The following is a 22,684-nucleotide window of genomic DNA, read 5'->3' on the forward strand; positions in this document are numbered from 1 at the left end:
CAATTTGGGTCTGAACTGACCTTTATCAAAAGTTCATATTCGGCAGTCTCAGCATGCCACAGGAGCCTACAGATGACCATTGCCCAAAGTCCCAGTAGGGATTTCAAAAGGTCCTGTACCTTTCTGAGTGGCACCAAGGGGTTTTGGCAGGGAGCAGTCTGCGGTCTTCCCAGGTGAAGCAGGATGTGTGAATCCGACTCATGGCCCCAAATTTGTCATGGAAAAAACAGAATACAATTTACATCAGGTCAGAACAGAAGCTATTGGAGAGAGCACAGAGCAGCAGAGAAACAGTCTCTGCTGATGTGAACTCTGTCTCTGTACAGTGGATACAAGTTTTATACACTTAGAGACGCTATGCAAAAGACAGATAACAGGATGTGAGTTATTCATATCTGTTACATACACAAGGCCACAGAACTGCTCAAGGCCGGTCTAGAGTCTGCTTTCTTTAGCACAGGGACTGATTTATCATGAAGGTTACACAGTGATTATTGTTTCAGGAGACAGGGTGAGAGTTGAGTCGAGAGGCCCACTCAGGCCTTAGTATTTCTACTTCCATAATAGCAATGAGTAATTGTTGTAAAATTCAGAAAAAAGGATGATCTCTTAAAAAATTAAGGAGACATACTTTCTTTGAGAATGATTTAAGTTTAAAAAGTTTATTTTGAGAGAAAAATCTATATATTTGGAATTATTTGAATTAGAATTTCCTATTCCTATTCTAATTTCTATTAGGCCTATTAGGCCTTGACAGATCTAAGTGGATATCTTTGCAAATTAACTACATAGAAGAAAGGATTATAACTTTAAACTGATTTGATAATTTCCTTGTAACACTGGTAGCTACAACCCTCCTACCTATATAACAGCTGATTATATATTCATAAGCTGAAGATGTTTCTAAAACATTCTACAAATATGTAGAGTCAGGGAAAGAACTTCATCCATTTCATTTTATTTCTGCCAAGGCCTGAAAGAGGTTTGATTTCTTCCTTCAAAGATAAGCACATAAAGTTCCTTGCTTTGAGAACACAAATTGACAGCCCAGTTGATTGAGATAAAGAGCCAACTTTAAGGCTCTTACCACAGCTTATCCTGTTCATCTTTCTAAGCAAGTAAGCATGCAAGTGATGCTTGACAGAACAAATAAGACAGTACAGTATCAAGAAGAAACAGCCTTCAGGTCACAGAATCACAGAATGGTTGAGGTTGGAAGGGACCTTTTGAGATCACCTAGTCCAACTCCCCTGCTCAAGCAGGGCCACCTAGATCTGGTTGCCCAGGACCATGTCCAGATGGCTTTTGAATATCTCCAAGGCAACCACCACCACCTCTCTGGACTACCTGTTCCAGTGCTCAGTCACCCTCATAGTAATAAAGTGCTTCCTGATGTCAATGCTTTCTTAACCATCATGGGTAAGATGAAGGATTCTAAAGCATTACTGTGGACTTACAGTCACAGTGTTCTGGCAACAGTTTTTATGAGATAAAAATTATTTGGTGTCCAACCTTTAGAAATACCTTTTCTGTCCCTTATATCTTTAAAAAGGAATTTAAAATTCAATGAAAATACAACTCCGGAACACTTTCAGTGTATTATTACCTAAATTAAACTACCTTTATTTGCTGGATAGAAAGGAAAAAATATGTTTATCAAAATAGTTTTTAACTTCAAAACAAATTGACTTATTAAAGAAAGTATTATCCATTGTTAGCAAGTTGCAGTTTATGTTTGTCTGTCATTGTAATGCTATGTAGATGAGTGAATGTGAGCTCTTCGATCACCCAGAGATCCATTTAGGATTGTGGAACCTAGGATTAGGAACCTAGTGGAGAAGTTATTTGTTCAGCATCTCAGGATTAGATTCTATAATAGAAACTAACAAGCTATATCTTCACCTCGAAAAACAGCATAATGTTACTAATTTAAGATTATTCTGTCTTGCTTTTAGCAGCAATTGCGCTAAGAACCCTTTCAACTTTAAACATTATGATATAAATTTTGTGGCCTTCTATGTGGATGGTGAACAAATGCCAGTGAAACTGCTGCAGCCTGATTTTGAGAATGGCTGCTATGTGAGAGAATACATACAGCTCATTTAGACAGTCAGCAGACATATGGAAGACCATTCCCTGCTGGTTGACATAAGGATCATTGAGTCCAACTCCCTGCTACTCGCAGGACTACCTAAAACTAAACCATATGACTAAGAGCATCGTCCAGATGCTCCTTGAACTCTGACAGGCTTGGTGCTGTGACCACTTCCCTGGGGAGCCTGTTCCAGTGACCAACCACCCTCTCAGTGAAGAACCTTTTCCTAATGTCCAGTCTGAACTTCCCCTGACGCAGCTTCATTCCATTTCCTTGTGTCCTATCGCTGGTCACCAGAGAGAGGAGATCAGCACCTCCCCCTCCACTGCCCCCCTTGAGGAAGTTGTAGACTGCAATGAGGTCACCCCTCAGCCTTCTCTTCTCCAAGATGAACAAACCAAGTGACCTCCGCCGCTCCTCATAAGTCTTGCCCTCGAGGCCTTTTGCGATCTTGGTCGCCCTCCTCTGGACACACTCTAATAGTTTGACATCCTTCTTATACTGAGGCACCCAAAACTGCACACAGTACTCAAGGTGGGGCTGCACCAGTGCAATGTAGAGTGGGACAATCGCCTCCCTTAACCGGCTAGCTATGCTGTGCTTGATGCACCCCAGGACACGGTTGGCCCTTTTGGCTGCCATGGCACACTGTTGACTCATATTCAACTTGCCATCAACCCAAATCCCCAGATCTCTTTCTGTGGGGCTGGTCTCCAGCCTCTTGTCCCCCAATTTGTATGTATAACCAGGATTATCCTGCCCCAGGTGCAGAATCTGGCACTTGCTCTTGTTAAATGTCATACGGTTGGTGATTGCCCAGCTCTCTAGTCTATCCAGATCTCTCTGTAAGGCCTCTCTACCCTCGAGGGAGTCCACAGCTCCTCCTAGTTTAGTATCATCAGCAAACTTACTTAATGTACATTCGACTCCTGCATCCAAATAATTTATAAAAACATTAAAGCACACTGTCCCTAAAATTGAGCCCTGGGGAACCCCACTAGTGACTGGTCGCCAGCCTGATGTAACCCCATTTACTATAACTCTTTGAACCCGACCCATCAGCCAATTGTTCACCCAATGTATTATGGACTTGTCTAGCTGTGTGCTGGACATTTTGTCCAGAAGGATACTGTGAGAGACAGTATCAAAAGCTTTGCTAAAATAAAACAAAACCAAACCACATCTACTGGCTTCCCTTGATCAACTAGATGGGTGACCTTGTCATAAAAGGAAATTAAGTTAGTTAAGCAGGACTTTCCCCTCGTGAGCCCGTGCTGGCTATGACCAATATATGTATTACAGCCAAATATTACTGGTTATGTAGATGGTAGAATGGACTGCATACAACTATACAGTGATTTTATAGGTTACAAAAGGTGCAAAAGAGCTGCAGGTTTGCATGTACTGGGGTTACAGGGATATATGGGATCATAGTGGCCATTAGATGTGGATGCATTGCAGAAAAATAGGTATGACGCTGTGTAAATTCTCATTGTGTATTGCCTCCAATACACAACATCCCTTATATCCCTAAAACAAGCAGTCGTCCTTAACACCTTGTAGCCCCATGACCCTAGAGGAGCAGAGAATCGCTGGTGATATGGGAGATTAAGGGGAAACGGGATGAAGAAAGGAAATTAAAGAGCATTGCCCTAGTGGCAGCATGCAGAATGAAGTGTGTTCAGGGAAGGAATAGAAGTGAAGCAGGTTGCATTCTAAGGAAAGGCATATGTGGGGAAAGGTAGGGGTCTATGAGGAACATCGCTGGAGGGAAAGGTTGGCACAAGGCAGCTGGTAATGCACATGCTGGTTTGTGCACGTGCCGAGTCCAGCAGGCCAAGTGTATACAGCAGTTACAGAAAATGTTCAGCTTTGCCAATGAGGGCAGTACAGCTGCTGCCACAGTCTCACCTACTTTAAATAGCAGCAGTTAACAAATACCCCATCCATCAACACCTCTTCACTGCCATTTTCTGATGGAAAAAGAAGTGGAAAAGGTGACAAGCAGTGAGCACAAAGCAGAACTTCCTGTTCATTCTAAACTGCTTCCAAGTAGCAGGAAGCAAGCAGCATGGAAAAGCAAAGCAAACCACTGAACAGAGATCCCTGCCGAAAACCCCCCTTTATCTTAGTTGCTAATCGGATGTGACGTCAGGATGTCGGTGAGCATGATCCACGCGGGAGACAGATATGACCACACCCCCTCTTCTCTCCTTCTTCCTCCTACTCGGGTTTCGGCCTGGCGGTTGCTATCCATTTGAACAATCGGCCACCACTACAGGTTCCCTCCCTGCCCACTCCGATGTAGTGTGATCTTACATCCATGGATAGTCCATTGTCATACTACTGCCACTTTGCTTGTTGGGGATAGAATGCGCCCTCGCACGCCCTTAGCGAGGTAGAGGAGTTAATACGTCCCTCCCAACCTTCTTTTCTCTCCCCCTTGAGGAAACGGATCCCCCTCCCCTCCGGCCCTAGAAGCGGTCCGTCATACGGAAGGCCCTGCCTCTTCCGGGTCTCTTCGGCTGGGCCACTGCCTCCTCCTCTCTCGCTTGCTCTCTCTCTTTTGTGAGTTATAGCAACTGTTGCCTTGTGAATCAAGCGCCATAGTCACCGTAGTCTTGGTGACTGTTACTCATCAACAACAACCGCTCTTCCGCTGCTTTCTATCTCCTTCCTCATCGTCACCTACAACAGCCACCACCAGCAAGAACAACAACACAGCTTTCCACAGTTCAGGTGAATGTAACTGTTCTATACACGCTTGCAATTCCGCCTTTCTATCCCTTTCTTCTCCTCCTCCTCCTCCTCCACCCCAACCTTTACCTCCTCCCTCCTTGCAGCATCCGGGCTGGGACTGCTCCATTGGGCTTCACTATTGATTGAGGGGGGAGGGAGGGGGGAGGGGGGAGGGGGGAGCCTCGAGCGCTTTCTCTTCCTCAGCCTTTCTTCCCTCCCATTTTATAATATGGGAAGAGACATAATTTCCAAAGGGGAAAAAAATGATGTAAATTGCCCTGTGGTTGTTTATTATGAAGGGTATTTATCTTTTTTTAATTGGAAGTTATCTGACATGCTGCAGTACTTGTAATGTTCCAAAGTATTTTGTATATCAGTAGGGAAGGCCAGTGGGTAACACAGCAGAGGGATTAGAGATCCTTTAAAACTGTCTTCAGGGTGTGATTAGTAGTTAATAGTAGAGGTTGAAGGGCTAATTGGTACTATATAAAATCCTTCAGTGTAATTAGCTGTCATTTCCATAAACCAAGCTATCTGGTTGCAAGTCTAATTTAATTTTATAATTTAATTTTATGGCTGTACTTCTAAATTCCCAACTTTCTGTTCTCATCAACTAACGCTTTCATTTTATTTTAAAAACATATTTGTTCTACATGGAATATTTGATTGTATTATTTTTCATGCGCTGATTCAGAGCCTTTTTGAATTCTCTAGCTTATACTACTTGTAGAATTTAACCTGCTAGTATAGAAACCACTAAGTTTTCAGTAAACTCAAAGGAGTTGTGCATATTTAGAGCACACAATGCTGTGTGTTTGTCTTACTTTATTAGAAACACATTTGTTTCTGAAGAGCTAAAGAAGTCTTTAATGTATAGTTCCATAGGAATAAGAACCATCTACCTGGGTATGTTTTCTCAATTAAGGTGGTCTAACCGTGCCATGTTTTTGATTCATATGGTTTCCTGTTGTCATTCAGTTTCTGTATCAAGTTGTATTATCTCAGATGTTCTAAAATAGTTTCATAATCTATTAACCCTAGCTTATACTGTGTTAGGAAGTGCACCTCTTCTTACAAAAAATGTACACGCTATCTTTCTTATAAACATAGTGTCTTTCTGCTACCTGATAAAAGTGCTATGTAGAAAAACAATGACAGAATGTATCTACTGTGGGTTTTAACCTATTTTTAAATTAATTTAAAAGAAGAAAAACACTGATACTGTGTAACTATCTAGTTCTTCATAACCCCTTAGCCAGTGTTTTTTTCACTGATTCTTAACATAAATCTCGTGTATTTCCTGTATAATTGCTTTACTTGGATTTACTCTAGTGTCTCTCTCTCTCTCACATTTAGTGCCATGATGAAATGTTTAGTTGCCTCTTACACCCATACTTACGTGGCACAAAACAGGGATATTTTTATCTTCAGTGATTCCTTTTTGTTTCATTTTATCACATTATCAGTCCTTTTGAATTAAACCTAATTTTGAGCTAACTATAAAGTAATATTGTATTAGGAAAATAATAATTATTTTTTTTAGAATTACTGTTTACTAACATGCAGATACAAGCCTGTGAAATGGAAGACAAAATGCTAGATTTTTAAAGGGATATTTGGAATTCAGATAATGGGGGAAGCTAAAGAACATCCTTGAAACATTTTGTTCATTTTGTTTCTAGATAAGAAGTTAAACTAAATGTCAGTCTTTAAATCTTTTTTTTGTGTCAACATTTTCTTTGCTTTTGCAGTTTGTTTTAGTCCTAATTTGCTTTTTTATTATTGCTGATTATTTTGTCTCTTCATATACATTTTAGAATTCTGTTTTCTGTATTTGCTGGCACTCAGTTTCAGTCTTTATTAATCTCCTCACTATGGTTCCTTTTTGGTGAATTGTTTCCTGTCCACTGTTCTTTCCTTTTCCTTGTTAGATGCTTCGCTTCCACATGGTTTAATGTTTCACAGTTTACTTGAGGTAGTGGGATATAGCAAGGCTGGGAAGCACTGTATATCAGACATCTCTGAAGTATATCCAGCTGAGCTGCAGGGATAGCCTACAATTACTCTTTTGTTAATCTGTTTTCTTTTGGGGTGTAAACATTACCTGCTTCATCTCAATATACACAAAATTGACATTTAAAATTTATTTTGAAGAAGACTTCTTCAGCCAATTGCAAATGACTAGAAAGAACGCTTGTTCAGCAGTGCAGGATCTATTTTTCACACCAGCAACCTGAAGATTGGTTAAAACATCTTCAAACATATTGTGAAAATAATCATGTTGAGGAATTTGCCTTTTGTCAAGTAGAAGAATCTGAGGAAGTTTTTAAATTATTTTTTTAGATAACTTAGAAATTATCTGTAAGCGTAGTCAGTTGACATCTGCTTAGATTTTTGCAGAACATATTAAAGCCTGCCCCCTTTGTGATATAGTAGTGCTTCTGTGCCTGGCTTGACATCTCTGTTGGTGTGATAACCCTTTACCACCTTAAATTTACCATAAAAAATCAGGGATTTACTAAAACTTAGTATTGGAGTAGCTGGTTTTGGTGGATTTTTTTTTTTTAGTATCTATGTTAAAATATATATATGTTATATATTTTATATATATGTATCTATGTATACATTTAAATACAGGTGATTGAGCGCTTTTTTTTTTTTTAACATGCCCTATTCTTGGAATTGCAGAGAAGTTAATTTTCCTGAAAGTTCTGTGTGATTGACACTATGCCCAGCCGGAAAAAGAATAAATTTAGTAAAGATACACCAAAATGAAAACATATTTATGCTGGAAAATGTTAAAAAATCTTAAGTGTAGTTGATAATATCCATTTTACTTCAGGTAGATCTTTATTGTGTACATGTGAAACAGCTGTTTAGAGAGAATAAGCATCTGCATGTGTGTCAAAGCCTGCTCTACGTACTTGCATTAAGTACTTAAAAGTTTGATGCCGAGAAGGAGTGAGGGAGGGAGAAGGAATTCGAGTGGAAAAGACTAAAGGGAGCATTGAACTTGGATAGTTTGTACTTAGAAGCATGCTAGTCTCACAGATGAGGGAGATGCTCCATAATAGTGGAGGGAGGAATGCTGGTTTAATCTCAGTAGGGCCTGGTTCTGGTTGAATTTCTTCATGTGAGCAAAACTTATTCAACCAAGCTGTCTCACCAAACTTAACAGATTGAGGCTCTATCCTGTTTTATATAAACAAACCTATATGTCTGCAGAAGTTTCATTTACTGTAGTTACATTGAAGGGACTATCTTATGGTACTAATAAAGGGTTACTTATGGAACAACTGAAGTTGGACAGCATTGCAACTGCTCTTTGCTAAAGTCCCTCCTGTCTCTAGTACATCCTTGAGCAACACAGAGGAAAACACTTGCTCTCAGTTGAAACTAGATCTAACAAAAATCAAGACTGTAAAATGTAGTTCAGATAATCATTAGCTAGTTTTTAAGTACAACTATTTTTACAGTATAATATATCTAGATGTCTTTAACTATAGCTGTGTAGATATAATAATTTTAGACTGTTTTCCAAGCTGTTTTCCATCACTTTTGAGTTTACAATCAATAGGGTAGCTTTTAATGTTGCAGTGATCTGTCCTTGAAAGTAATTAAAAGTAGCAATTACTGTACTTATTAAGTCTCTATATTTATCTTTTTGCCTGTGTTGATGGAAATGGGTGCTTGATTCTGGACTCCGAGTTGCTACTGTGTTCTTTACAAGGCTAAATCCTAAAAGCGCAGGAGATGAGGCAACTTCTCTTTATGGTTTGTCTTATAAGCCCATTATCTTAATGTAGGCAAAAAAAAAAAAAAGTTTGGTTTTGCTTTAGAAAAAACATTGCAAGTTTATGAATTCTGGAGAAGAAACAAAATACCAGTTACAAAACAGTTTTCATTCATGAATGCTCTCTTAGGAAGAAATTTGCTTCCCCCACTGGCTTTTTGCTTTCAGAGCAGTCTTTGTTTTGTTATTCTTTTTTGAGGTCCCTGTAGAAAACCTTGGCCAAGTAGTATAAAATGTTTTGAGGTGCGCAAACTGGGTATTGCATAGACTAGTTATCCTAGCTTTTCTGATAACTTTCAAGACATCTTTTTATTCTTGTGTTCCTAAGGAAATAGTTTCTGTGATACTTCCCTCCATCTTATTTGAAAGAGGGGTAGAGGTTTCAAAAACACAGATTTCATCAGAATAATATCTTGGGAAAGGTAAGACTAAATTTATGCTATTATTGAAGAAAAGGCAGTTGGTGCTCAGGTGTTATACATTCCATTTGGCAATAGACAGCTGGCCAATCAGCAAACATCCACCCCCTATACTCCATCTATTGTAATATGGATACATTGAAAGAGCAAAAGGCATAAGCCAGATTTCCTATTTCCTATAGATGTGCTACTATAATTGTGCTACTATAATTCCTATAATCGTGCTACTATAGAACAACTTATAGGAGAAAAGCCATATCGTTCACTTCTTCTATGTGCCATTTCTTAGCCCTTCTCCAGTGGATTTGCTAAAATATTATTGAAAACACTAATCTTGTAGAGGTATTTGTAGATATGTAATTCAGCCTGCAGAATCTTTATGACTGAAAATAATGAGCAAAACCAGAAGAACACAGTTTGACAAAAACATCTTAGAGTCAACTTGAAGATCCATTGGGCATATGTAGATATAAAAAGTAAATATGAAGCATCATGCTGCCATTTTAAAGGTGTTTTTTTAGGTTGTTAATTTATGGTCTAAAATATAGAGCTTGATATGTTGTTCTTTGGGAGCGTAAAATAAAGTATCTCTACAGAGCATGTTGTGCAGCTGTTTTAGCTGTTGAAACATTAACTTTGAGGTTTCTTGGTATTTAAGATTTTTTAATTGTCCTCCTAAATCACAAATTAGAGGAAAACTTTGTTTGCTTTCAGTTAGAATGCAGTGAAGATAATATGTACTACTTTAGGTTTTCTGCTTTAATATTTATTAAATATTTGCTTTTGTGTACAAGCAAAGCAAAACAAGGAATTCATTCACTACTTCCCATCTGCAGGCAGGTGTTCAGCCATCTCCAAGAAAGCAGGGCTTCATCGCACATAATGGTTCCTTGGGAAGACAAGCGCCATAACTCCGAACATTCCCCCCTTCCTCCTCCTCCTTCCCCCCAGCTTTTATTGCTGAGTGTGATGTCATATGGTATGGAATATCCCTTTGGTCAGTTGAGGTCAGCTGTCCCAGCTGTGTCCCCTCCCAACTTCTTGAGCACCCCCAGTCTACTTGCTGGCAGGGCAGTGTGAGAAACAGAAAAGGCCTTGATGCTGCATAAGCACTCTTCAACAATAGCTAAAACATGGATGTGTTATCAACACTGTTTTAGTCACAAATCCAAAACACAGAACCATACAAGCTGCTATGAAGAAAATTAATTCTATCCCAGCCAAAAAACAGTGCAACTGTTAAAATCTGTTAGTATAACCCTTTTAAAAAAAAGATATCTGGGGGTGTGTGGTGACTATTTGAGAAGAGTTTTAAGCTCTTTAAGCAAATTGGTCAGAAATGTGTAAGGAGGCCTACAGATTTATTAATGCTTCTTAACCTGAAAGCACCACATACCTTTAAGGTTGCACAGCAACTGACTCCTAGCAACAGTAGTAGATTGAATTTCTAAGAGCAACCATGTTGGATGTAATAATAAAGCAAGAGTACAAACAGTTGTCATGGTTTTCTTTTCATAATAAACTAGTTTGAATTTAAGGAACTTTTTGGCCCTCAAAAATAGGAAGCCCCTTGTAAAACCAAGGTACTTCAGAATGCTTCTGGTACTAAAACTAATAAAATTGTTTAGAATGAGAGTGGCTGTAACGTTTTGGGGTGTGTGTGGTTTGTGTGGTTGGTTTTTTGTTTGGTTTTTTTTTTTCTAATATCCTTTTTTTTTTTTAGCATAGTACTATGAGACAAAACAGAAAATAAAGAATCATTACACGGAGCATTAAGTAAGGAAGACATTTAATGCTTGCTTAAGGTGATTTGTAAATTTCAACTTCTCTTGTAAATTAATCCATTGTAGGACTTCCTAAAAGTCACCAGCTAAACAAGTAAACAAACAAATGTTTTTTGAAGGAATCAAAATTCTTTTACTTTGGGGTATAAGTCAAACTAATGGAGTTAGAAAGAGACCTCCCCTGAAGAGGTTATTCCATAACTGTCTACCGTAGGGGTTCTTGTGTCTATGTGAAGCTTGCAGTATCAGCTGATCTCATTTAGACAATTTTTATGTTCCAAAATATACATGGTCAGTGTTTCATTATTTTTATTTTTTCTGTTGTCTTCTCTTGGTTCAGCTAGAAAATATTGAGGCAATTTTTCTAACTTTTTTGGAGAGAAATGTTGATATAAAATCCTATATATTTTTTTTTTAAATTTTATTTGCTAAACACAAGAAAATTGGCTATTTTAAATCAAACTCTAACCTTTTTCAAAAAGGTTTGTGAAATTCTTGTGAAGATTTGTATAAAACTGACTGACAAATTTACTGTCATACCTGTCTGTCAGTGTTTTACCTTTTCAAATCCTTTGTGTTAAAGGTGTGAAAAAGGTAGAAAATATGTGGGCAGGTGGGTGGTGTGGAGATGGAATGAGACAGACATTCTCTCACAAATAGTAAAATGCATTACTTTGTCCAACTACATTCAAGTTTAAAATTTCTCACCTGGCTGACTGACTTAAGAACCAGAACACTGTTTGGTGTCTTTGTTTGTTTGGTGTCTTTGTTTGTTTGGTGTCTTTGTTTGTTTGGTGTCTTTGTTTGTTTGGTGTCTTTGTTTGTTTGGTGTCTTTGTTTGTTTGGTGTCTTTGTTTGGGTTTTTTTTAAATGCTAGTAAAATCTAAGTCTAAATTTGATTAATACCCTTGTTCATTTCTTGTGTCTGCTTTTAGAACAGTTAAAGTGTAGCTCTGCTAAAGGCCAAAAACTATAATAAAAAGCCCAATTTAGTTCTTTGACATGTTATGTTTCATTAAAATAGCACCATTTTTTTCTGAATAGCAGAGAGCTGTCCTAAGCTTAAAACATACAGTTTCAATTAATAAAAGCAATAGTTCTACCTTCATAGCATAAGAACATTGTATGGAAATATAAACTACTTTAATGTTACTCATTTGACTTGGGATGTTTTAGTGTTGCATTCTGAAAAAGTCTTTGTTAAATGGGTCTCTTGAGTCAGACTATGTGAATAGTACCTTCCAGCTCAAATAGTCAATTTCAGAAAGTGTTGTTCTGTGATATCACTAACATTAGAATTCTCATTGTCAAGCATATTAGTAGGTGAAGATGATATATTCAGTAAAATAAATGTTTATGTTTATATTTGAATAATCATATTTATGTGGCATATTTTTCTAAACTGGGGACTTAAGCATTTATAAAGCATATTTGAAGCAGGTATTTAGGTCTATCTATCTTTAGGGAAGTTGTTAAGCAAGCACTTAGTTTTAAGCATGTGAATTCAGTTAATTTAAATGGGAGTTAAGCACTTGTATGAACAACCTTCTGAATTAGTATGATGTCATTAGACTATTGTGCTGGTTTTGGCTGGGGTAGAGTTAATTTTCTTCATAGTAGCTAGTATGGGGCTATGTTTTGGATTTGTGCTGGAAACAGTGTTGGTAACACAGGGATGTTTTAGTTGTTGCTGAACAGTGCTTACACAGGGTCAAGGCCTTTTCTGCTTCTCACACCGCCCCACCAGCGAGTAGGCTGGGGGTGCACAAGAAGTTGGGAGGGGACACAGCTGGGACAGCTGGCCCCAACTGACCAAAGGGATATTCCATACCATATGACGTCGTGCTCAGCAATAAAAGCTGGGGGAAGAAGAAGGAAGGGGGGGACATTCAGAATTATGGTGTTTTGTCTTCCTTAAGTAACCATTATGCGTGATGGAGCCCCCTGCTTTCTTGGAGATGGCTGAACACCTGCCTGCTGATGGGAAGTAGAGCATGAATTCCTTATTTTGTTTTGCTTTGCTTGTGCATATGGCTTTTGCTTTCCCTATTAAACTGTCTTTATCTCAACCCACGAGTTTTCTCACTTTTGCCCTTCTGATTCTCTCCCCCATCCCACTGAGGGTGGAGTGAGTGAGCGGCTGTGTGGTGCTTAGTTGCCAGCTGGGGTTAAACCATGACAGCTATCGATTCAGTTATTTTTGCAATAAGGAGGTATTAGTGTAGTAAACTAGCAACTACCACTAAAATTGGAGAGTTTAGAGGAAAGATGATGAAGCAAAAATGGAAGAGAGAAGATCTGAGACTCAGAAATTGAAGGTTTGCAATTTGGAGGTTAAAATGTGATAATTTTTTTTTTTTTTAGTAATGGAAAGTAAGTAGAAAGCAGAAATTTAAAAAAGACAAACTATAGAAAATACCTTTTATAATGTAGCTGTTCATATTCATAGCCCATAATTTTTAAAGGTGTTTTAACTATATAAGCAACAAACAGCTTTTACTTATAGTAGTGACCTTTTCAGAGGAGATTTGGGAATTTTCATATCTCGTTCCTTATAAAAAGTGATGGTAAGTATGTATTCTCAAATCATGTGGATTACTTTGAGTTTCTGTAAGGATTTCATTTATTTTCTGGAACAGTCTTCATTATCTTCATACAACTCCCCCCTCCACCTTCTCCCAAGTAGCTGTTTTATCATATATTGTATATATACTTATCTTCTTATAGACTATCATCTTCTAGAATAGCCATTCCCTAACACAACTCTTATAGGATAAACCTGAGTAACTGAGTTTGCAGGTTAATGTTTCCACTGCATCCAGAATTAACTTATTATGATGACTGCTCTATGAATGTTCAACTAAATTATGTTGTGGTGGGTTGACCTTGGCCAGATGCCTGCCCAGCTGCTCTCTCACTCCCCCTCCTCAACAGGACAGGGGGAGAAAATAAGATGGAAAAGCTTGTGTGTCAAGATAAAGACAGGGAGATCACTTACCAGTTGCTATCATGGGCAAAACAGTCTCGACTTGGGAAAAATTAATTTAATATACTGTCAATTAAAAAATAGATTTGGATGGTGAGAAATCAAGACAAAAAATATAACACCTCCTCCCCTTCCCCCCTTTTCTCAGGCTCAAATTCACTGCTTCATTCCGAGCTCCTCTGTCTCCTCCCCCCTGCCCTAGTGTTGCAGGTGGGATGGGGAATGGGGGGTTGCAGTCAGTTTGTAACAGTTCCTCTCTGCCGCTCCTTCCTCCTCACACTTCTCCAGTGCTCCAGCGTGGGACCTTCCCATGGTCTACGATCCTTCAGGAAAGGACTGCTGTTGTGGGTTAACCCTGGTAGGCAGCTAAGTACCACACAGATGCTCGCTCACTACCCCCACAGTGGGATGAGGGAGAAAATTAGAAGAGCAAAAGTGAGAAAACTTGTGGTTTAAGATAAAGACAACTTAATGGGTAAAGCAAAGCTGCACACGCAAGCAAAGCAAAATAAGGAATTAATTCACTACTTCCCGTTGACAGGCAGATGTTTCAGGAAAGCAGGGCCTCAGCATGGGTAATGGTTACTTGAGAAGATAAACGCTGTAACTCTGAATGCCCCTCCCCCCCCTTCCTCCTTCTTTCCCCCAGCTTTTATTGCTGCGCACAACATCCTATAGTATGGAATATCACTTTGGTCAGCTGGGGTCAGCTGTCCCAACTGTGTCCCCTCCCAACTCCTTGCCCACCCCCAGCCTACTCACTGGCGGAGCAGTGTGGGAAATGGAGAAGGCCTTGACGCTGTGTATGCACTGTTCAGCAATAGCTTAAAACACCAGTGTGTTATCAACACTGTTATCAAAGCACAGCACTATACAAGTTCTATGAAGAAAATTAACTCCATCCCAGCCAAAACCAGTACAAGTGTGTGTCCCCCATGGGCCACAGTTCCTGCCCAAAAACCTGCTTTTACTTGGGTTCCTCTCCATGGGCTGCAGTTCCTGCCAAGAGCCTGCTCCGGCATGGGCTTTCCATGGGCTGCAGCTTTCTTCAGTGCATATCCACCTGTTTCGGCGTGGTCTTCACCACAGGCTGCAGGGGAATCTCTGCTCTGGCGTTCCTCCTCCCCCTCCTTCTTCACTGACCTTGGTGTCTGCAGGGTTTTTTCTCACACCTTCCCCCCCATCTCCTCTCTCTCTCACTCTGCTGCACAGTGTTTTTACCCTTTCTTAAATATGTTATCACAGAGGCGCTACCAGCTTTGCTGATTGACCCAGCTTTGGCCAGTGGTGGGTCTGTTATGGATTGTGCTGGAACCACCTCTGTTAGGCACAGGGGCAGCCCCTCATCTTTCTTCACAAAGGCCACCCATGCAACCCCCTGTGGTCCGAACACTAATGGAGTCTGACAGCACGTTATAAAACAAAGCTTTATTGAGGCAGTAAGAAAGATGAGCAATGACGTGCCCATATGGTGACTCACCCAATCACCGTTAGCAAACACAGGATCATAAGTGATGCCATGGCTCCGATGGCCAGGTCATCTGTCAGCAACTGCCAATCATGCAAATACTTTTTGAGTGTGGGTAAGAGTTGCGCCTCCCCTTGGCTCCACCAATGGTAGCGTGATTTGAGAAAATCATACTGTACATGAATAATGTGGTGCTGATATCAGTCAAGGGGCAGGGTGTCAAGAAGCAGGGTGTCACCCCCCCGCTACCAAAACCTTGCCACGTAAATCCAGTACATAAGTTTTGTTTTAAACTGCGCTTTGTTAAATGTAATGAGGATATTTCATTACTTCATATGCCCTCAATAGAGGGCTAGTGATAGAAATTCATCTAAAAGAATGCCTTGCATGTCATAAAGCTTTATTTTATGACATAAAAGCAAAATGAAAGGTGGAGATTTAAGACAATGTCTAAGAACCAACTATATGTAAAGAGAGTCATAACGTGCTTGCTTTTTTTTTTTATTTTTTTATTTTTGGTGTTGTGTCTGTAGTGGGTTAACCTTGGCTGGCTCAGACCCCCATCCAGCTGTTTTCTTACTCCCCCTCCTCAGCAGGATGGGGGAGAAAGGAAGATGATGATTGGTGATGCAGCTCCCATCCTAAACCACTGAACCTGGAATATCAACAGTAATGCTAAGTTGAGAGGAAGCTAGTAAAAGGATAAGAAAACAAAAGTCACATTCTGATAGTGGCCCTGACTTATTGTGCTGGTTTTGGCTGGGATAGAGTTAATTTTCTTCATAGTAGCTGGTATGGGGCCATGGTTTGGATTTGTGACCAAAGCAGTGTTGATAACACAGGGATGCTTTAGCTATTGCTGAACAGTGCTTACACAGCGTCAAGGCCTTTTCTGCTTCTCACACCACCCCACCAGCGAGTAGGCTGGGGGTGCACAAGAAGTTGGGAGGGGACACAGCCGGGACAGCTGACCCCAACTGACCAAAGGGATATTCCATACCATATGACGTCGTGCTCAGCAATAAAAGCTGCGGGGAAGAAGGAGGAAGGGGGGACGTTTGGAGTTATGGCGCTTGTCCTCCCAAGGAACCGTTACACATGATGAAGCCCTGCTTTCTTGGAAAAGGGCTAAACATCTGCCTGCCGATGGGAAGTAGTGAATGAATTCCTTGTTTTGCTTTGCTTGAGCGCATGGCTTTTGCTTTACCTATTAAACTGTCTTTATCTCAACCCACAAGTTTTCCAGTTCTCTCCCCCATCCCACTGGAGGGGGAGTGAGTGAGCAGCTGTGTGGTGCTTAGCTGCCTACCAGGGTTAAGCCACGACAGTATGTTTTAACTTGTTCTTTCAAAATAAGTTATATTTTGAACTTTCGGTCTGACTGCTGTTTTTAGTATCTTTGAGAAAACTTGCATTGTTGGAAAAATATTATGCATCAGGTAATAACGTTCTAAGACATTTCATGTTGACTGTTATGTTCTTCTGTTAATCCATTTTGACTTCGCATTGCAGTTTTTTCTTAGACATGTCAGTTTCATTCTGTATTTCTCCTTCAGTATGTAAGGTGTATGTGTCATGGATTAAGTCAACTGATTTTGAGCTTAATAATCAAAGTATCATTCAAATTGTTGCTCACTTCAGATATATAATTTAGTGTCATTGATTTGAGAAATGTAATTTACAGTAGCTGTTTTAATAGAATTCCAGTACACTGAGGGACAGCCATCAACTGTGTGAGAAACGTTTGTGATGTCATAATCTTATCCAACAGTAAATTTGGTCACAAGGGGGAGCAGCATATAGTTATAAGGAATAAGTGAGCATAAGCAGTCTCTTGATGAGCTGTGAAGGGACTGCCTAAATGCTTACTGAAAAGTGTAAAGAGAAGAGAGAATGAAATGGGCATTCAGTAATCAAAGATGAGTTTTGTGAGTATAATTTCTGCTTTGAAGAGAGGTGACACTGCTTTCTGTCTCTTTAAGGGCATGATGAGACCAAATTCTACTGGTAGCTCCTGTATTTGCCCACATGATGTATCTTTTAATTCTTTTTGAAGAGCTGTCTCTGTATCTATCTCTTGATAGTTGTGGATCTTCAGAGCTGGAGATTTTATTGTTGTCTTGGCCTGTTCTCTGTGCAGTAGACTTTTTCATGTTTCCCCTTTCAATCGCTTGGGGAGAGGAGAGAAAGAGAGGTGTTACTTGGACAGTCAGTTAGTCTTAGCCTCTTAGTTTTTCTGATTTCATACTAGGCAAAGATAGATCAACACGTATCTGAAACTGAATAATTGTTGTCTACTAAAAATAGATCTTTGCTGTAGTTGATTACCGTTCTAAGTTTGTTGTAAAATTAGGATAAATAAGCTCCTTTCTATTTTTACACTGAAGATTTTGAAGAATTTTAATTCCTTCTATGCAGAAAGTTGTTATGGTATACATAAAGTCACTTGTCTTCAAAATGTTCTCCGTTTCCTCTATTTCCTTCTGCTAAAAGTGCACTGAGCTCTATAGATCCTCAGTCTTTTGGTAAACAGTACTGATTTTGGATCCTGTAACAGAAATTGGACTTCTTACCTCTTTATTAAAAGCAACAAAAGTAAATCCATGTCTCTTAGCAAGTGGAAAAGAAAATAATCCTTTCTTCTTAGGGAACTATTGATAAAGTTTCCTCAAGGTACAAACATCATAACAGTGTGGTGAACAAACACCTACTACTAGCAAGACTGTGGTACTCCTTCCAAGATTTATTCTGATGTAGTTGTCTTCAATACTGAGTCCCTTGGCACCAGGAAGGTCAAGGTTGTTATTCAGCCCTGAGGAAAGTCAGTCTTTGGCATTAATACTACCTTTTATGGTTTATCTTACTAAATGATCTACAGTTCAATAATGATCATCTTGTGCTGAGTTATTCTAAAAATGGATGCCTAAGTGTAAGTTTAGATAATTGCTATTAGTATTTTGTATCCAATGTAAGGCTGTTTGGGGTTAAGTGACAAGACACATGGGGTTTGATTTATCACTCCTAACTATTAACCAGAGCATATGTGGATAGGTAACGAGTTCTGACAGTTTATTTGTTCCAGTCAGTGCCTTCAAGCATGGAAATCAGAGTACTAATCTATTTAAGGTACTGTGTACTATTATCCTTTTACCATTGTATCTCAGCAGATCAGAGACTTCAGTGTAGTTCCTCTTATGCTTACAAGTCTGAGAATTACAATTATCTTGATTTTATAGATGGGAAGCTTGGGCAAGCAAAGTGACTTAATCAAGGTCATGAAAGGAAGACTGGGAAATGAATTTAAATCTCCAGATTCTTAGACAGGTGTCTTCACTGCGTAGACCAGCATTCGTCTCAAAAGTAATATTTTGGTCTGCCTAGCACAAGGAATCTCAGAATTAAGGAATAAAATGTTTTATCTACTACATAGATTTGTAATTCCTTTAAAAAAGGTGAAATTCATAACATTAGCAGTTAAAATATATGGAAAGGAATATCAGTAGTTATTGTGTATACACTGGAGATTAGCACTAAAAAGAATAGAGTCCTTTCTATTGCAAGTTGACTATTTGACCCCCTAGTAAGTGATATATGAGAGATGTTTTATAAAGTGATGAGAAAACTATGTTAATTCTATTAGTTGCATTCTGAATGAACTGGTTAAAATAATCTGAATCTTTATAAGTCAGTTGGAACATCAAAAAACTAAATATCCACAGCACACCCCTCAGTCATCTGGACCAGCAAATCTATTGAAGCAGGTAAACAGCCAGAAGTTGTCTTAACATGAAGTCAGTAAGCAGCCAGCATATACTTGGAAGAAACTAGGACTTGCAGGGCACGCTTAAACCTACAGTTTGTCTGCATTCTTGGTGTATTTAGGTCTAATTCATATGTTTAAAAACCCATATGGGCTGCTATGAAGAAAATTAACTCTATCCCAGCCAGACACAGTACAAAAACTATAAGAAACAAATTTTACATGATCTAACAGCCACTATAAGGAGACGTAAAGTCTTTCTTTATGGGCAGATAACTGATTTAATAATTTTGATCTAGTTTGAGTGAGATCTTCTAAATTTGGTAGCCATGCAGTTGTCAGTGTAGTCTATTTATTTATAAGTAAAAGATCAAATTAATTCTGAAATATATTTGGCTAATATCTCAGCTGTTTTATTATTTTCTTAGTAATTTCTGATCTTTTTACTACATTTCCCAACACTGCTTACTGCCATAATAAAATGAAAGATGTGATCTAAATTAAATAAGTGTTTATCATATGGCTTCAAGTTTTGCATAGGTATTGTATTGTACAGGTATTGTTCTGTCTCTGCTAGTAATTAGGAATGAGATGTTCAACAGATTTCCTACAGGCATATATTTGAAATTATAACAGGTGGTTAACAGGTAGTAATGTTAAAACCGAAGAGATAAGGCTGCTACATCAAGCTTCCTTTCTTGAGTAAAATCTCTCTGTTAGCCCATTATGTCTGTTTTCTACACTCAATATATAGACATTAAGGTGGGTTTCAGAGAGTTTAAAGACTTATTTTTGAGCTTTTACACCATAAATTATTTAGGGGTTACATATTTAAATGTTTGCTTTTCTTTCTGTGTGCTTCTACTATAGTTGTAGCACTTGGGTACTATGATGATAGATGGGGTTTTTATATATATATATATATATATATATATATATATATATATATAAATAATGTCTTATTTAATTTTGCTTGAAACAGACCCCAGTGATTTTAGGTATTAGTAAAATGCTACTAAGTTATACCATTATATCATTGTTGGTAAAAATAAAATAAAATATCAGAAACAAGTGGAGTTTAGGAATGGGTATTTTTATTGTTAAAGGTAAATTCGTATGGACTTTAAAAAATTATTATGAATTTAATTATTTATAAAATACTCAGATACTATGTAGAAAGTACGTAGGAAATATTTTAAACTGCATTATTATTTTAAATATATGAATACATCCTTATACAAGATTGTAAGCATATAAAATGAGCTATAGTGGATGAATTAGTATCTTCTTTCAAGTTTTATTTCTGACCACCTTTTGTCATGTTGCTAGGTGAAGTTAGACGTTTGTCTTAATATAACTAAAGAAAATTTTATTCTGTCTCTTTTCTGCCACCTTGTGGACTTACTTATTTTAATTCTAGAGTGGGTTCTTCCTATGTTTCCTGAAAAAGACTTTTTTTTTTTTTTCCTTCTTGTTTCATTCTTCTTATTTAGCATGTTCTGCAGTGGTTTTCTACTCCCTTCTATTTTCAAATCTGAAATGTAATGAAACTGTTCCTAGTGTTTTAAATTTTGTGATATCCTTAATGGAAAGTTGATTAAGTTTTTGTAGGCATTTGTTGACCTCATCTCTTATCTCTCTGCCTGAATTGTCATATGCAATTCAGCAAGAGGAAAAGATACAGTCCTTAATTCTATTCTTGCGATATACACATAAAAATAACAAAATCTAGTTTAATTAGTTTCTAGCAGGAATTGATCCATTTAGGAGGAGAAAAAGCATGAGCGTGTATCGCCAGCTACCTATTCTGGAATCAGTATAATGTCCGGTAAAAGCATTGAAGTTCCATTTCAATATATAATTAAATTGGACTCCAACTTCTGTACTTCATATTAATTTGTTGCAAGTTAACTTGAACTTAAATCTATCAACGTAAACTAATATAATGTACATTTAATAGTCACCCAGTTGTTAATTTTAGGACTGCTTGATCGTATTTTCTCTGTGGATGCCTCAAAATTTTAATTACCTTTCTGTTTTTTTTTTAATTCTGTGTACTAGCTTTAAAATGGTTTTAGAACTTTTTGTATATATGTCATGGAAAACAGCTTTGAATTTGATGTCAGAACACGCATAGCAATAGAAAGACAATTCACTGTGATCCCACTGTGAGGTTACTGGACTATGTTGATAATGAGGTAGCTGAAGAAAAGTAGAGAAGTAGTTAATGAGAATTTTAGTAGTTATGGTTCTATAAAAGACCTTTAGTCTAAAAACTTTGAGTTAAGACATAATGGGTGCCAGAAGGGATAATTGTAAAGATGGAGTTCTTGACTTTCACTGTATTTTTTTTCCACTGTGCATTGCATACGTACATCTGAAATAGTATTAATGATTTCAAAAGGCTGAAATTTCAAAGGATTCAAGCATTGTGAGCTCTCTTTGGCTAACTCTGTAGCAAACAGTGCCAAAATAAAAATTAGTATTTTAAATTTTCAAAAGATTAACTGGCAAATTGGTTCATTATCCTGTACTAAGAAATTAATCTTCCACTTCCTTTACTGGTACTTAGTTAAATTGAACAGGAGCTTGAAAAGGGAAGACACTTATTGGAAAAATAAATTTTGTATAGAAGAAAAACTGGTGGTGTGTGGAAGCAGATATCTGGGAGGGATAGGACCATTGGACTGACTTTGAATAGAGGATGGACATTTGAGAGATTTGAGTTCTAATAAATACATACTTTAGGTGAAAGTGGAAAAAGAAGAAAGGGAGAACAGGATCAAAATATTCAGAATAAGGGTAGGAGAAGGAGGGTATGAGAAATGTTAATTCTATGTAGTATAGAGGGATTATTACCAAATATAGTAATTCTTTGTTTTTGACTAACATGTTACAAAAAATTTTTTTAAAAAATGAAACTTCCTTCAAGTTTCTTCCTTCAAAACTGGGTTGTTTCTCTTTTCTTTTCTTTTCTTTTCTTTTCTTTTCTTTTCTTTTCTTTTCTTTTCTTTTCTTTTCTTTTCTTTTCTTTTCTTTTCTTTTCTTTTCTTCTCTTCTCTTCTCTTCTCTTCTCTTCTCTTCTCTTCTCTTCTCTTCTCTTCTCTTCTCTTCTCTTCTCTTCTCTTCTCTTCTCTTCTCTTCTCTTCTCTTCTCTTCTCTTGAGATCGTCATGATGTGCATTAGTGTATTTTGTATGGTTATCTCTAGTGTTTCTCACTTTTATTTTGAAAGGAAAGAAAGTCCGGAAATGAGGGTGTTTAATCTGGAGACCTACACTCAGTTCCCTGCTGTGTTACAGATTGTGTGTGTGGTCTGGTCTGAGCAAATTATTTGAATGTTTCCAGGGATGGGGTATCTACAACCTCTCTGGGCAACCTGTTCCAGTGTTTCACCACCCTCATCGTAAAAAATTTCTTCCTTATATCTAGTCTGAATCTACCCTCTTTTAGTTTAAAACCATTGCCCCTTGTCCTATCGCTACAGGCCCTACTAAAATGTCTGTCTCCATCTCTCTTATAAGCCCCCTTTAAGTATTGAAAGAAAGAAAGAAGAAATGTGTCAGTTGACATAACTAGAAATATGAGAGTCCTACCGGTAGTTGTGACCGTTGTTTTCTAACCTATATCTGAGAAATTAT

At 38.1% G+C, this 22,684-nt stretch overlaps 1 protein-coding gene across 4 annotated transcripts in view; it reads left to right on the top strand.

Moving 5' to 3' along the window:
• Positions 1 to 4,336: 4,336 nt before the first annotated feature.
• LOC140650991 (transcription factor RFX3-like) overlaps positions 4,337 to 22,684 on the top strand; it is a 155,662-nt gene continuing 137,314 nt past the window's right edge. For 2 of the 4 annotated variants that reach the window (XM_072859947.1, XM_072859946.1), the window contains exon 1: positions 4,337 to 4,834. The gene's annotated coding sequence lies outside the window, so the exon portion shown is untranslated. The remainder of the gene's footprint in view (positions 4,835 to 22,684) is intronic. The other 2 variants (XM_072859949.1, XM_072859951.1) reach the window with 2 other exon arrangements.

Source organism: Ciconia boyciana, chromosome 4 (assembly GCF_034638445.1).
Source record: "Ciconia boyciana chromosome 4, ASM3463844v1, whole genome shotgun sequence".
Classification (NCBI taxonomy): domain Eukaryota; kingdom Metazoa; phylum Chordata; class Aves; order Ciconiiformes; family Ciconiidae; genus Ciconia; species Ciconia boyciana.